A 14,026-nucleotide genomic window follows, 5' to 3' on the forward strand; every position below is an offset into this window, starting at 1 on the left:
CACGCCAAAATAAAAGTCTTTTTTATAGCTTTTTTGCCACTTACTGTTGCAGTCATGACTTATTGATACATTTCTCCCTTGTTTTCACTCTATACTATTTCTGCTCTCTCTCTCTCTCTCTCTCTCTCTCTCTCTCTCACATTTCACATTTTAGGTGCTTTATGGGCATGACAAATAACTGTATTCATATTGCATACGTACAAACAAGACAGTAGTGCAAACAAATATGGATATAAAATATAATACAGAAAAAACACAGAAATAAATAAAATAAAAATAGATTAATAAAAATAAAAAGATTGATAAAATAAAAAATATGAATAAAAAATAAAATAGATTAGATCTCTCTCACAAACACACACTTTAGTATTTAAAGTTGATCAAAGTTTTTAATCTAAACATTTTAAGACAATTTTGAGAAACTTTTTTTAATCCAGTTCATGATGACTTGCATGTCTACAACACATTACTTCCTATTAATATCTGAATCCAAATCTCATCCTCATAATTATGACCCCTTATTTTCTTTTCTATTTTTACAACTTTATAGGCCTATATAGTGTTTCTTATTGTTTCAAATGAATTGTCATCTCTTATTAGCTGTGTTCCACGTTTTCTGCCATTCTTTAGCAATATCTTCAGTAATAATATTTCATTTACCCTTACTACCTGTTTGAGTTTCTTCTGCTGAATGTGAGGTGGATTTTATACTCTTTAAAGTGTAAAGTTAATATATATATATATTCAAATTGTATGTATATAATCTGCTTGTAGACTTGCATACCATTAGAAGAATTACCATATCACAAGAACTGGATAAGTTATATAGTTACCAGGTTTGGGTCAGGGGTTAACCAAGGTGGAAATTGAGGTCAGGGGTTAACCTAGGTGGAATTTGTGTGACATATGTAGAAATAAGGGAAAAACAGATGACAGAGGTGGAATTTGGGGTCAAGGGTTAAACTAGGGATCTTGTGTAACATATGGAGAACAAAGAAAAAAAACTGGTGTAGAAGACTATTTAAACAGGTTAGAATTTTGAGTGAGTCAGAATTTTTCAGACAGAGATGCTACTGGGGGTCTCCTGAAAGTTCTCCTTTGTTGTCGACAATAAAGTATATTCTTCTGATATTCATAACCTCCAGACTGAGTTTGATTTAGGAAGAGAAAAACCAAGAAAACCACCACATTTGGCGTCCCTCTGGGTGGGCTGGAAAGGAGCAGGACTGGTGTTGCTGTGCATGCTGGACTGGAGAGAAAACACAAATATGTGGCCACAATAAAAAACGGTAAGCGATTTTATGCTTATTAGTTTGTGTTTTTTCTGCCAGGACCTGCTTGTACAGGTAAATACACTTGAACTGTTTCTCCAGCTTTAAAGAATTAAAAGTAAATGTAAAAAAGATATTAAAGAAAAATGGGGTTTTGAATAACAGAAGAAAAAGAGTAATTTGCATGCAAATGATCTGTGTTTTCCTAAGTGGGCCTTGATGGATAGGATAAACATTAACTAGTAACTGTTACTCAGATTTGGGAAATTATTAATGATATAAGATATGCATAGAGTATTTATAGGTTTTAAGAGAGAGTCTTCAATGTGTTGTGACAGTTAAGAGATTAAAGCAGAGTAAGGTATGCAAATGATCTGTGTTTTCCTAAGTGGGCCTTGATGGATAGGATAAACAATCACTAGTAACTGTTACCCAGATTTGGGAAATTAATAATGATGTAAGAAATGCATAGAGCATTTATAAGTTTTAAGAGAGAGTCCTTAATGTGTGGTAACAGTTAAGAGATTAAAGCAGATTAAAGTAGAGAGATGCACGCTAAGACCTACGATACCGCTTTGTTTGAGGAGATAAACAAAGGGCTGCATGGGTAGGCGAAAGCCTGTGGTTACCGCTCTAAGGTTAGAGGGCTGCTCGGACAGGTCACTCAAGAGGAGTGTAGTGAAGAGTATTTATTTAATTGAAGTGTTTGTGTATTTGTTGCCTCAGATTGTGGCAAAATAGTCCACATTGGTGTGCAGAGAAGACTGCCTTCCTCCTCCTTGAATGAAATGAGGATGGGGGGATGCAGCTCCTGTTACACTGAGTGGAGGAGAGGAGTGAATGAGAAGAGGAAAAGTAATAAGATTAGAGATGTGAATGCGTTTAAAAGTATGTTTTCAATAAGGAGTAGGTTAAAATAATGATTATAGTAGATTATATAAAAGGAGGGCTGCATATGTGTGGTGTGATTTAAAGAGCAAGAAGAAAAGTGATTGATGCAGTTTAAGAGAAGAGATTATGATAGAAAGAAAGGAGTCTCCTAAATTAAAACTAATGGAACATGTACATTTGAAAGACACAGAGTAAAAAGCAGAAGAATAAACATTTTTCTGAAATTATCTTTGTGTTTTAAGTTTGAATATGTTAAAAAAGAACAATAGGCAGAGTGAACTTAAATTCTTTACATAGCAACAGGTGAAAGACAGTCTGCTCCAGGATGGGGGTAAGAGAGAGATTTATGGTGTCCATGTGGGAACAATAAATAGATTGTCTATTTACAGCACTAGGGAAACAGAGAAGAGGAGAGTTAATGAGAGGAGATCAAACTATAGATAAAATAATGACATAGACTTTAACATAATTTGGATAGAATATAAGTTATTAATGAATAGATAAATTATAAAGTAGTATAGTAAGATAAATGAAATGAGGAAATACTAATAATAGAGTTATATTATATAGAAAAGAGTTTGAAACTCTACTAATGAAAAAGAATAAATGAAGCCATAGTGATCAATATATAGAGAGATAAAGGAAGTATAGAGTAAAAGCATGTATTAATAAACCAATAGATTTATTAAATAAATTATGAATGAATAACATATAGGTTATGTCTTTGATTGAGAATAAAATAGAAAAAAAATAAGCCCACTGTTTCATAGATAAAATTAGATGTTTAAAAAATACTTACAATATAGGCACATTGAACAGATAAGATTAAAAGTAAAAAAGCAGTAACAATTTGAAGAAATAATTGACTTTAGAGAATTTGTTTGTATTTAAGGGCAATAAAAATGTCTTTCTCAAAGTCAGCTATATCATTTATTTGTAGTAAAGTACAGTGATTCAGATGAAAATCATAGAAGCTAGGTAAATGTTAAAGAATGCGTTAGAGTGAGTTTAAAAGATTAATACATGTAAAAGTTTATGCAGTAAGAAGCTAAATTGATAAGTATGCATTGCACTTTAAAAATGAAAAATGCTTTTAGTAAATAAATATGTGAATTTAATTAATAATATTAACTTTGAGCTATAGCAGTAATGATTTTGAACAGTTATTCCAGATATTGGGCCACCATGTAGTATTGTTGAATTAAATCAGGTATGGAAAAACAGCTATGGAAATAAAAAATGCAATACTAAAATATGTGACAGAGAAAATAAAAGATAAGATAATGACAAATGGCAAACAGAAGAAACATTTGATGCAAGCAGTGAGAAAATAGAAACTGAGCATACACTGTTAAAAATTGTCCCGTTATAAAACAGTAAAATACTGGCAGCTGCAGTTGCCAGCAATGTACTGTTATTTTACAGTATGTTGCTGTAAAAATACATGGACTACATTGATTTACACAATACTCAAGTGAACTCATTTTGCTCACTGAAAGCAACTGCCTCAACTTGGTCAACTGCTGAATGAGTTTATGAAGTAATGTGCTATATATGCTTAGAAGCATACTTATAATGATAACTTATTTTAGTTAATTAGAAAAGTTTGGTTTAACTCTAATGTCTTATTTTTCACAACAGCACACATACATGTAAATCTGGAATCACCAGAGAGATTCTGACTGCATCAGCCACTAAACAGCCGCTATCTTTAAATAGAGAAACATGCAGAATAACATCAGCAGTTCATCTTTAACTCATACACTGGCTCTACTCTCCTCCACAACGGTGACAGACAGAAGAAATTAGCTTCAGGTTTTACAGTAAAATACTGTTTTTTCCTTGATTTAACAGTAATCTACTGGCAGCTGTGGTTGCCAGCAATCTACTGTTTTTTTACAGTCTACTTCCGTTGTGTAAATTAACAGTATATTACTGTTAAAATACATTTTTACACTGTGTTTTTACCTCTCACACCTTTAACCCTTTAAACCCCAGAGCATATACTTCAGTTTTTATTGAAGTGTCCACACTACTGAGTGTTCAAGAAACATGTAGCAAAGCTGAAGTAAATTCATTAATTAACTGACTAATTAAATGATAATTGAGGATTAACAATGAACAAATGAAGAAATACTGAAGGGAGAAAACAAGAACAGAACATACAAAACTTTAGTCACAGCTTTATAATGAAATAACCTGAAGGTCAACAAATGATTAAATCATTTAAATGATCAGCGGATGATTAAACAACTTTACAAACATCATCACCAGCTACACTTATTACTTAATACATGTATTTTTGTATAACATCTACTAAAGTTCTTCTTGAGAAAAAGTTAAAGTTTTACGTCACCATCATGGAGAACAGAGTTTGCTTTAGTTGGGCTCTTAGCCCTGTCATTTTTAACATTTATATATCTTGGCTGCTGCAATTGTTAAGAACTTTGTTTAAAAAGCTCCTTTGTTGTGATAAGCCAGCCAAAAACCTAAATAAGATCTGGTGATGTTCATGTTGCTATTAAATGGTGGAGTCTGTTCTCATTTCGTATAATAAAATTTACTGCTCCTATTCAATGTTAAATCTATTGTTTTACATTATATGTCTACATATGGCAATGATTTCTGGAAGTTTTTAATAATATCTTGGACAATAACACTGCTCTATGGTGTAAATCGCACTCAAAGAGACATCAATAATCATATGAACCTCAATAATGGTGACAACTAACAAAATTAACAGTTTAACTCACAAACAGGCAACTGAAAGTCTAAACATAAACAACAGCAGAATCAAACACAAATAAAGAAAAGTGTGAGACCATTATACAACATTTATTTATACCGCAATGCATGCTGGGATATTTGTACCGTGCCACTCCCAGCATGCATTGCAGCATGAAACATTTGAGATGTTACCATTGTTGACATACAAGGTCAGATTCATGAGGTCTGAGTGTGTATTTGTCATAACTGAACTGTTTTTGTATGTTATTTCTTAACTGTTAAGTAAATACAGAGGTATCTTTTCTGTTTCCACTTCTCATTAATTAAATTTATACCTGCAACTAAGCATAAAATCTATTGCATGAGGCCCATCATTCAGATTTATACCAAAACATTTATCAGAACTAATTTCAGATAAATAGATTTCTCTATTTATTGACTTTCCAACTTTATTGCTATAGTACAAACGTTTTGTAAACTCTGTATTACAGCAGTTGGAAAGTCTACATAAATGAGTTCAAGGGTGAAGAGCCCAACTAAACCAGCCCCTCACTCCATTACGGTGACACAAAAAACACCTTAATTTCTGTTGGATCTCAATGAGAATAGTATGGAAGTCAAATCAGTCAGTAATAAGTGTGTGTCTGCTGTTGTTTGTGGAGTTGTTTAATGATCCTCTGCTGAGACTGAAGCTGTTTTATTTTATTTGATTTTATTTAATGTTGTAACTCAAGTCACTGTTTGTATTTCTTGTTTATTTTCTTCAGTAATTGTAATTATTAACAGCAGGTGTTCATCAGTGTCTGAATTCACTCATTAGTGTTCATTAAAACTGTCAGGTGAACTATATTAGTTAACTAGTGTATGAAATAGTGAACAAGGACACAAAGTGTGATTTCAAACACAGACTTCAAATCATCGAATCTGAACTCTGTTAGCTCACAGTTTTCTGCAGTTGGTTACTTTCTCGAAAACAAAAATGTTACCCAGAAAGCACTGTTTTTAACAGAATATTACTGTTTTAGTGAAAAAAACATTATTTTACCGTAGAATCTGACCGTTTTTTAACAGCAATTTTTTACAGTGCAGGATCTGGTGGTTTACAGTGTTAAAAGCAGCTGACAAATCCAGCAAGATGAGGACTGATGATTTAGAGCAGGGGTGGCCAACCCTGTTCCTGGAGAGCCAGCTTCCTGCAGATTTCAGTTGCTACCCATATTAAACACACCTGAACCAATTAATTAGGACCTGAACACCACGTGATAATTACAGGCAGGTGTGTTTGACATGGGTTGCAACTGAAATCTGCAGGAAGGTGGCTCTCCAGGAACAGGGTTGGCCACCCCTGATTTAGAGTCTGCTTTAGCCAGTCTGAGATCCTCCACGACCGAGAGCAGGGAAGTCTCAGTTGAATGGCCTTTCTTAAAGCCAGATTGCCAGCTTAACTAGACTAAAAGCTTACCTCTTGGATATGTAGCAAGCTAAGCTAAAAACTCCTTGGCAAAAGTAGTGTAGCTACATCCAAGCTATTTTTACAATATTCATATTTAAATCGAAGCAACTTAAATCCAAGTCAATCATATCTTAGTGATCAATAAAACTGTCAATGAAAAATGATTCAGTTCAGTTATTTACTGTAAATAATATGCTGTACCAAACAGAAACAAATTATAGTATATAACAGCAAAAACTAAAATCTAATAAAACCTGGTGTTACACAATTAAAATACTATAGTCATTTATAGTAAAGGGAAATACTTTACAATAAGCATTATATTGTATATATATTTACAACTCTTCATTAATGAATTACAGCCTAATCTAATCTCTCTCAGTCATCTTTCAATCAAGCAAGTTTCTTGTGTCAGCCCAATGATTGTTTGGCTACATCACAAACCAGAGCAAGAGGTGGCAATAACGCATCAAAAACTTTGTTATCGACCACCGTAAAACAGGAAGAAGAAACTGTCATTCTTCTTATGTAGAAATTTCTTCATTACTGATTATTAATGCTGTTTCAGTAATCAAAGAGGTTTCCGCTGCACAGAACTGCACAACAGGTGGTTGGCACTGACAAGCAGTACTTCACGTGGTGTGTTTGGCAACCCCCCATATGGGAGTCCAAGGCTGTAACACCCATTGTCGCTAAGGTTAGCTTAAAAGATTTCCGGGATCAACAGCAATAGGCGTGGCGGTCATTTCCTGGCACATTCTTAACCCAAACTCAATTCGGATTCCATGGCCACAGTGACACTTTCCCATTTTAGCCGACAAACTGGACTAGCCACTATCTTGTTCTGTGCCTCACCTCAAGTAACCATATGACGGGTGCGCACACTTTCGCGCTTTCTGCTATGACGTGGAGCACGAGGTGCACTCAGCGTTACGCTGCATGCATTTTTATTTAGCCTACATTAGTAACAGTTCATTTTGTTACGGTATGAACTTAATCCTAGGAAAGGCAAAAATAAATGAATAAAATTAAGACCTTTGTAATAAAATTCAATACTTCATTTACAAAATTCAAGGCTATTAAGGCCTTCATTTGAGATTATAAAATTGAAGAGTTTTTCACTGCTTTTAAGACCCCACGGGTACTCTGGACATGGACCTTCAGCATGCAGTGGGACGGTTTGCTGCTAAGTGTGACATGGCAGGGAAAGAAACAGCACCTCTAAGTCAGAAACAATAATGCTTGAATGGAAAACAGTGGCCACCTCCAGTTTGGCAGAGAGTCCTTACCCCAAATGGAGTTTAAGTATCTGCATTTTTTTTTGCCATGAGGAATGAAATGTGTGATTAAAAGATGGATCAGTGCAGCGGCAGCAATAATGCATTTGATGTAATTGTCTGTCGTGGTGAAGAAGCTGAGACAAAAGGTAATCTAAGTACCTACTCTCACCTATGGCCATGACTGAAAGGACAAGATCTCGAATACAACCGGACACATTTTATAAAGTGTTATGACCAGTTTGTTTGAGTTGCAGCATAAAAGAGAGATGAGCCTGATGGCATAACCTGATTGCAAATGATTTATTATGAAATGTAACTCATAGAACAATCAATCAAAGCAACCAACAAATGTCTAGGGATAATAATGAAGATAAAAAACTTAGGATATAATCACAACAACTCTTTAACTACATGATGTAAGTAATGCAAAACAAAACCATAAGGTTAAAGAGTCAATGAGATGGCAGGTCTTGACATGAGGACTCCTGAGTAGCCACAGCATCCTGGGGTAGCTAGCACAACTACTTTTATATACCCATTGATGAGTAATGCAGGGATCCAATCAAGATTTACCACATACTCCAATCTGGATTTCTCATTCAGAGAGTCAGACAGAGAACATCATCCAAAACAACACTAGCTAAAGGAATACAATTAAGAGTGGATAACAGATGAGATTTCAAGCCACAGAGATGATGTTTGCCAGATGTTTATGAAACTGTTCTTCTCTCAGCCGCCATCATTGTGTTTACATAAATGCGAGGAGCGCGACACATTTACAACCCCACCTACTGCAGTGTAGGAAAACAGTATACGTCACTCAGCCTTTTCAAACATTATTCAGACATGAAACATCCTGTGCACAGAGAAAATGTTTTGCTGCATTCATGTCATGTGGAAGCTAAGGTCACACTAGAATTTGAGCATGCGAAATTCTGTTGTACAGCGCTGTGAAAAGGAGCCGGATTAAACAAGATGATCAGACATTTAAAAAGCAAACGATTGGTCTATATTTTACTAACTGTCCAGAGAGATCTTGTTTTGATCTTCGATAGGTCTCACACAGTCAAGTTATGCAATTTTGCAGGTCAGAATTCACCAAGCTTGAACTCTGCAAGGCAATGAACTGCGAAACTTGAGGCACGAACTTGCATTTCCGGTCTGACGCATTCACGTGCGTATGAATGGAAGTCTATGGGGAGAAAAGTCCAGTGTGACCACAGCTTAAGTGCAAGTGACTGGTGTCTCTCCAGTGTGAATCCTCATGTGTCGACTAAGGGAGAATGAGCAGTAAAAACTCTTCCCACACTGAGTGCATGTGAATGGTCTCTCTTCAGTGTGGATCCTCATGTGGTAATTAAGGGATGTTGATAGGCTGAAACTCTTTCCACACTGAGTGCAAGAGAATGGTTTCTCTCCAGTGTGGATCCTCATGTGTCGAATAAGGGAGGATGAGAAGTAAAAACTCTTCCTACACTGAGTGCATTGGAATGGTTTCTCTCCAGTGTGGAACATCATGTGTTGATTAAGGTATGATGAGCAGATGAAACTCTTTCCACACTGAGTGCATGCGAATGATTTCTCTTCATTGTGGATCCTCATGTGTCGATTAAGGTGTGATGAGCGGGTAAAACTCTTCCCACACTGAGTGCATGTGAATGGTTTCTCTCCAGTGTGGATCCTCATGTGTTGATTAAGGTATGATGATTGGCTGAAACTCTTCCAACACTGAGTGCATGTGAATGGTTTCTCTCCAGTGTGGATCCTCATGTGTTGATTAAGGTATGATGATTGGCTGAAACTCTTCCCACACTGAGTGCATGTGAATGGTTTCTCTCCAGTGGATCCTCATGTGTTGATTAAGGTGTGATGAGCAGGTAAAACTCTTCCCACACTGAGTGCATGCAAATGGTTTCTCTCCAGTGTGGATCCTCATGTGTCGATTAAGGGAGAATGAGCAGTAAAAACTCTTCCTACACTGAGTGCATGTGAATGGTTTCTCTCCAGTGTGGATCATCATGTGAATCTTAAGTTTGCTTTTGTTTGCCAAACTCTTTTCACACTGGGTACAGGTGAAACGATTCTTGTTTCTCCTTTTCAAAAAATGAGTTTTTTCCTCAATTTTGACATGATGTTCCTCCTCTTTACTCCCCTCATTCTCTTCAATGTGGTCTGAAAGAAAAAAAATAATAAAACATTAGTTTACATTAAGTCTTAAAAACTCTCATCAAAAGTTGTTGTTTGGTCTATTAACGTGTACACATTTAAGCAGATACAAGTCAATTCATCTTTATTTATCTAGTGCATTTACAACGTAAATTGTGTCAAAGCCACTTAACATTGAAGTTATAGTAAATTGAAACAGTTTCAGTCCAGTTTTCAGTTTCTTACATAATCAGAGATGTATAAAGTACTAGAGACCCATACTGAAGTAAAAGTACAAGTGCTTTATCAAAAATTGACTTGAGTAGAAGTAGAAGTGCTCTTTAAGCACGATACTTAAGTGGAAGTACAAAAGTATCAACATTTTTGTACTTAAGTATTGCAAGTAGTTTATTTCAAAATTTACTAAAGTACTGAAAGTAAAAGTACAAGTATTGTGTAATGTAGTTATTAAAGAAAGCAGTCAAAATACACTAATTGTTTTGTTTATTTTAAATATCTTTTTTGGGGTACTTGATTAAGCAGAACGAAAAGAAACATGGCTTACGATACTGTTTTTGTGAGTTTTCGGCTCTCTCGGAGCTAGAGCTTACAAAGCTACGGACCAGCCTGCATCTGCCTTGCATGCGATAGCCACCGACCAGCGCTACCAAGCGCAGGCGCTGGCCGAGCTGCACGAGGGTGGGTCCAACCCAGGCTTATGAGCTTCGCACCGCAGCCGACTAAGCTCTTCGGACTACTAAGTCTGCTGCGGGTGCTTTGGGGAGGACGATGTCCACACTAGTGGTCCAGGAGCCCCACCTCTAACAAAACTTGGTTGATATGCGCAAAGTTGACAAAGTCCGCTTTCTTGACTCGCCCATATCCCAAGCTGGTCGGCGACACAGTCTGCGAATTCACCCAGGATTTCGAGGCAGTGAGAGAGCAGTCCGATGGGTGATGTCTAATCGGCGGCCCCGTAAGCCCGCTCCGCCCACCTCTGGCGAAGCGAGCGCGTCGAGCACCTCGGAAGCAGGCAACTCCCCCTGCCCAGACACAGCTAAGTCCAGCAACGGACCGCGAAGCGTCCCTGGGACAGGTCATCTGGAGAGGAGGGAACTTGCTCTTTCCCCGCTGGAGGGCGGGGCGCCATTTCCAACGGCACCTTTTACTGCCATGAAATGAAAGGGCACTTTTCCACTTCCCCAGAGGTGACAGCCCGAAATCTGCCAGTTTGAGCTCAGCTCTCTAGCTCGTAGGTTCGGTGCACTCCGCCAGTGGCTCACGGGCACTGCAGGCCCTGCCAGTCTTGGACGCGCCGCCTCTCAGCTCGCAAGGTCTGCATGCTCCGCCAGCGGCTCACGGGCGCTGGGGGGATGGTCTCCCAGCCCCCAAGCCCCCCCTCCAGAGTCAGGGTGCGGAGCCAGAGCGAATCGCTCTCCTCCAGCTCTTCTGTGGGACCCTCGCGCTCCCCGGATTAGCACACCCGCTCCGCGCTGCCCCTCCGCGGGTACGTCAACGATTGCTGCGATGACGTCATTAGCGAGGGCTCTGCCTGCCTGGTTAGCGCAGGCCAGCCCCTCGCGGTGGCTCATACGCGTGATCAGACTCGGCTACGAACTTTTTTTTTTTTTTTTGATTTTAGCCCACTCTCGGGAGTAATTGACTGCGCACAGAGACGAGGTGCTCCGGCATCTTCGCCGATTGGGGTTGCAGGTCAACTGGGAAAAGAGCAAACTCGCCCCGGTGCAGAGGATCTCTTTTCTCGGAATGGAGCTGGACTCGGTCACCATGGTAGCTCGCCTGCTGCTGAACTGTCTGAGGGAGCTCGACAGCAATATAGTGGTCCCCCTGAAATATTTTCAGAGGCTCCTGGGGCATATGGCTTCTGCTGCGGCTGTCACACCGCTCGGACTGCTCCGTATGAGACCACTTCAGCACTGGCTTCAAGATCGAGTTCCAAGACGCGCATGGCATGCGGGCACACACCGAGTCTCTGTTACTGCGCTGTGTCGCCACACCCTCAGCCCCTGGAACGACCCCTCGTTCCTGCAGGCCGGTGTGCCTCTGGGACAGGCGTCCAGTCATGTTGTTGTCTCAACAGATGCTTCCAGCACAGGCTGGGGAGACGTGTGTCGCGGGCATGCAGTGCCGTGTCTAAACAACGTTTATCCCACTGGATTGTGGAGGCCATTTCATGTGCTTATTTTGAGCAGAGGTTAGCCCCCCCTCGGGGAACGAAGGGTTACTTTAGTAACCTCGAACGTTCTCTTTTCATCTGTGAGATAACATCAACAAATAAACAAAAAAATGCACAAGCACATTTAGTAATGGTGTATTATATTATAAATAAATGATAAATTAATTGTTACATTTTTATTAATAAATGGTTTTTATTTGTACAAATCAATAGACAGTTCATATGCAGTATTTTTATGAATTGCTGAAAAAACATTGCAGGTGTTCAACACATTGCATGTCAGTCTTGGCTTATTAAATTAACACTGTTTTTAGGATCTGCTGTTTTTAGGACACCTGCTGGTATGTGAAGAATGTGGTCAATACTGATGAACTTTACACTCAAATGTTTGCACATCATCAGCATGCTGTAATCCATTTCCTAAGCAGCAAAAGTCTTTTTTAGACTAATTTGTTGGCCAGTTGTAGTCAGTGCAATGCTAAACGTTATTGTTTCACTTTAATTTGTTTTGTCTCACATTGTCCCACAACATCATATAGTTTAGAATACTGTACAATGTTTTATAATAATTAATTATTTTGGTGTCCATTTCATTCAGCATTTTTAAAATTAAGGGCATCCACGTTTTTTGACATACTTTAAATCAGGGTTTCTTCAGGTGTCACCAAGTTAAATGTAAGACTTTTTAAGACCATTATGAATGAAATTTTAGACTAAGGAGTTTTTCAATTGGCCCAGATGAAAAAGATTTTTATTTGACCAAACAAAAAATATTTTAATATAAAATATTTAATAATACAATAATAAATCTATAATAATAATAACATTAAAATATTTTTTTTTATATTTCTTAGCAAAAGATCATAAATATTGTGTAAAAACAAGAGAGCTGTACTTGGATCCTTTTTTCCCAAAATAAACTTTCTTTAAAATAAAAATAATAAAATTAACAAATGTTTTAAAAGTCTTAAAAACTTTATTAAACTAAATCTATGCACAACAATCTGTCCAGGTCGATATCCTCAGCAGTCCTTATCATTATGTTGTTGGTGATTGTATGAGTTTTGACCAGATTGGGTAACAAAACATGAACAAAGGAAAATGAAAACTTGTTTAAAAAGATTTAAGACATACAGCACAATATTTCAGTAAATTTAAGACTTTTTAAGACCTAAATTTTTTGATTTTGGAATTTAAGACATTTTAATACCCAGCGGAAACCCTGTTTAAACACAATAGCCCTGGTCATTAGTTATAATAATAATGTAGGTCAAACTAAGATAATATCTGTGAGAACTAGTAACAACTACAAAAACAAGTTTAAACCCATAAAGAAGTTGATAAAAAAAAGGAATTGTAATCAACGTGACACATGCAAATGGAAAGTACTAAGCCAACACAATCACTGTAACAGCAGATATCTTCTATGAGAATACTGTAGGTCAAATATTGTCAGCTCAGTTAAACCTTTGTTAATTTTTTGTTTTTATTTATTTTATATAGCGCCAGTGCTCAAGGACGCTTTACAAACAAAGAGAACAAGAAAAGTAATAACCTTAAGAAGGTAGTGAAAATAGGAGACGAATAATACATAACAAGTCTGACATAAATAAGAACAAGTGATGAAACTCATTCTGTCTTTAAATAAGTGCTTATGTGCATTTAGGAGAACTAGGCAGCACACTCAGGGCTGCAAGATGGATTTAATTTAGTATTCTTATTATTAAAATATATCTGAATGAGGATCAAATGACTGAGTTGGTCTTTAAGAATGTAAACCAACCTGTTTGTTCCTGCAGATCTTCCTGTTTGACTGTGAATGTTTCTTCAATCTTCACATCTTCACTCTCCTCTTTAATAAACGCCATCTTTATAACAGTGTAGAGATCAGTCACTTCAGCAGTTTTTCTCTGCGTTTGGACACTTTATCCTGTTTAAAATAAATTAAAAAAAACATTAAAAACGTCCTGATTAAAATAAATAAAACAATGAACAGAATCAAAATAACTTCTCTTCAATACTTGCTTTAACAGTTTCATATGAGAGTCATTAACAAAAAATA

General features: G+C 37.2%; 1 long non-coding RNA gene across 1 annotated transcript in view; it reads left to right on the forward strand.

Moving 5' to 3' along the window:
• LOC141381964 (uncharacterized) overlaps positions 1-14,026 on the forward strand; it is a 1,176,553-nt gene that overhangs the window by 609,226 nt on the left and 553,301 nt on the right. The gene's annotated exons all lie outside the window — the stretch shown is intronic.

This window comes from Danio rerio, chromosome 4 (genome assembly GCF_049306965.1).
Source record: "Danio rerio strain Tuebingen ecotype United States chromosome 4, GRCz12tu, whole genome shotgun sequence".
In the NCBI taxonomy this organism is placed as follows: Eukaryota; Metazoa; Chordata; class Actinopteri; order Cypriniformes; family Danionidae; genus Danio; species Danio rerio.